The following is a 3,696-nucleotide window of genomic DNA, read 5'->3' as shown; positions in this document are numbered from 1 at the left end:
ACAATAATATCATAATTTTAATAGTAGATTGTAGTTAGTGAGATAATAGGCAGAAATATTGTAAGTTGGATAATTATAGGTTTATATTGTACTATCAATGTAAATTTTACATTGTAAACTATGCAGGAACGTACAAAAATCGTATATATTTATTGGGTTTGGCTTACTTCTAGTACTTTTTCAACTAAACATCTCATTTTATTTAAAATATACAATAGCAAGTAGCAGTTGAGTTTTAATCTCTATTTTTTATTTAGTTAGTGAGTGATGTAGCAATTTCTCATTAAAATAAAAAGGAGATTTCAGTTAAAAAAATATTAGAGGTAAACCAAACTCACATTTGTTTAGTATATAATATAAATCTTACATTGTTAGTACAATGTAAACTAACGCTCTGTTTGTTTCAGCATTAATGTTTTCTGGAAAATGGTTTATTTTTCAAAGAGCATTTCTTGGAAAATTATCTCACTTTCTGGTGTTTGGTAACGACTTTGAAAATGAGTTTGAGAATGTTTTCTAGTGTTCGGAATGCATAAAATTTTTATAACATTTTTTGTATAATTTAAAACATGTGTATTATGTATAATTCTAAATTGGATTTCAATTAGAGTCTAATTTTCCACCACATGTCAATCTAAATTTTTAATTTTTGTGGTAAGTGAATTACTGAGTGTAAAAACCAAAGAGTCTAAAACCAATTAAATTCTAAATCTCTCTATCTCTCTCTCTCTCTCTCTCTCTCTCTCACACACACACACACACACACACACACACACATATAAAATATGAGAAACCATTACATATTTTAGAAATGTATGATTTTAAAAAAATGTGTAAGTTAATACCATATATAGTTTGAACATCTTCTAAAAAAACTGTATAATTATGATTGTTTTTAATTGTACTCGTGCATATACATGAGACTAAACACTAGTCTATATATATAATAATAGGTGAAGCTGAGAGAAACTTAAATTAGAATTCCAAATTAGAGTTCCAATTTTGTGCCATGTGTCCTAAATTATTTATTCTTATAGAATTTTATTTCTTAATTTTAGAACCAAATGTGGGATCACATCATAAATATTCATTCAAATGAGTTATTAAGTATAAAAACCAAAGAGTGTAGAATAAATGAATCGTAAAAAAAAAAAAAAAGTGCTTCACAATAATAAATAAATATGGAAAATTTATATTTTATACCTAATAATATTCTAATAATTTTTTTTAAAGAGTTAACAAAATATAAAAATGACTATCAATAGTATTTGAATTATATATATAGGGATTACATTATATATCTTATTGTATATCTTTAAGTGTATCTATATATATGTATGGGGTTACAAGCTAGTATATATAATAGTGGAGACCTCATGGGAGAGCATGAGATTTTGCCAAATGGCACATTCCTTGAAACCCTCGCATTTAGGCTTCCACCTTATCAAAGTTTGCAATTATGTTTAGTTCATTGAATGTGTTAATGGAGTAAATACACATATTAATAATCTATAGGTGTGCATTACATATATATATATATATATATATATATATTTATAAGTATTTCATATATATATATATTTTTATAATTTTATATAAGAAAGCAAAAATTTCATGTGAGAGATTATGCAGTTTTGCCATGTGGTGCTTTGTTAGAGTAATTTTTCTTTTAACTTTCCACCTCACCTTCTTTGCATATTTTGGATTATAATAAAATTCTATTAGTAGGACATTACTATTTTCACTAAGTGTTTAACCTGCCACTATCATACTTCAATAACATAAACGTGAAATTATAAATTTTCTATGATATTTTCATAGGCCAACTAAACATTAACGTGATACTACACAAATTTTTATACCATCTCCAATGCATTGAAGAAAAAAAAATTATGATTAAACAAACAATCAACTTATTTGTTACACTACATAATAATTAATTTCTAATTTACTAGACATTTACTCTATAGACTAAATTCTTCATCCCCTAATTTTTTTTACATCATTAATTAAACAAAAACAACACTACTTCATTTTTTTACTTTAAAATATTTGGAATATTCTATATAATCATCTTGTATGGCAGCTTACAACACTATCCATGCATCACGCGGGCTCATTGCTAGTAATAATGAAAATTAGAATCATTCCAAGTCTATTAAAAAAGGCGTATAACAATTGAAGGTGCCGCTATAAATTGGAGGAAACTCTACTTCTTGAAATCACAAAGTAGAAGTGTTATAGTATCGGTTCAGAGTTTTTTCTAAAAAGAAATATGGGTGTAATTATTCATTATTTGTTGATGGTGACCATATCCATTTGTCTCACCTCAGTTGAAAGTACTTATTCTAGGGTTGCCACTTTCTACAGTCCTTATGTTCGTGAGTATATTTATATGCAACAATTTTAGTTAATTGCTACATCTTATAGAATGTTACAGTTCAAAATGGTTTTTACCCCAAACAATTGAATTTCATTTAGGTTGAAAATATTACAAGTATAAGGAGAGGCCAATGGTAGCATTGATGAAATGGTCAATACAATAATTTGGGGTAGTGTTTATTACATACTTGTGTGTATACACACTAGTGTGTAATAAGTTTTATCTGAATGATTTTTCGATCCATGTTACCACAAACTTCAAGAACATAGATATAACCGTTACATGAAATTGCTTAGTTTATTGTTTTTTGGAATTTTAATTGAAATTAATTCACTTGTTTTAGTTGGGTCAATTATTATAACATTAGAGTGGTTGCAATGAGTTTGCTTCCCATGAAATAACAAAGAAATCAATTGAGAAACTCTCTATTAACTTAACCTTTGCTTTAATAGTGTTTTGTTATCTATTGATAGCCTCTGCATGCTTTGGAAATCAAGACGAAGGTTACTGCGTAGCTGGGGGAGGTGATGAATTATGGGACAATGGGGCAGCATGCGGGCTATTATATGAGGTCGTAAGCACTGGGCCTGTAAACCAGGGTGTGCCACAACCTTGCACAAATGAAGCCATCGTTGTTAGAATCGTCGATTATAATCCAGGTGCTACAACAATTATTAATCTCTCTCTACCCGCTTTCGCCACAATAGCTAATCTTGATGCAGGATCAGTCTCTGTTAATCTTGTTCGGTATGTCCAAATGAACAAACTTTATACTTCTTTTGCTTTAGGTATGTATAACTTGCGAGAATAAGAACATAATAATTCATATATGTTTACTTTTGTATTTGCAGAGTCAGATGAAGTTGACAATGCATGGCCTCTCATAATAAAAGTTGGAGATAATATAAGTAGCTGGTCAAGATGGAAACATCCATGTTTCAAGTCTGAGAAGTTATCATGATAAATATATTTAAATAAGCACCCCATGTATTGTTCAAAATAATAATAAATTAGGAGAATCTTATGGAATGTATATTTCCTTATATTTTTGTGTATTTACTTTTTTGGGAATCTTATAATAATTGTGTTATCAAGCTTCTATTATGTTGTCCATATAAAGCTTATATTATATTTTTGAATTGAAAATATTGTATTATATTCAAAATATATTAGACTCATAATTAGTCTATACCAGACAATCAACGAAGTCATTATCAATTAATGTAAAATATAATAAGTAAGATGTTTGTAAACTCATATTGAATGAATCGAATAAGCAAATAATTAGTATCGAAAAGAAATATGTGAAGCAG

The sequence above is a fragment of the Quercus lobata genome, chromosome 2 (genome assembly GCF_001633185.2).
Source record: "Quercus lobata isolate SW786 chromosome 2, ValleyOak3.0 Primary Assembly, whole genome shotgun sequence".
Classification (NCBI taxonomy): domain Eukaryota; kingdom Viridiplantae; phylum Streptophyta; class Magnoliopsida; order Fagales; family Fagaceae; genus Quercus; species Quercus lobata.
This window is presented reverse-complemented; position numbering follows the sequence as displayed.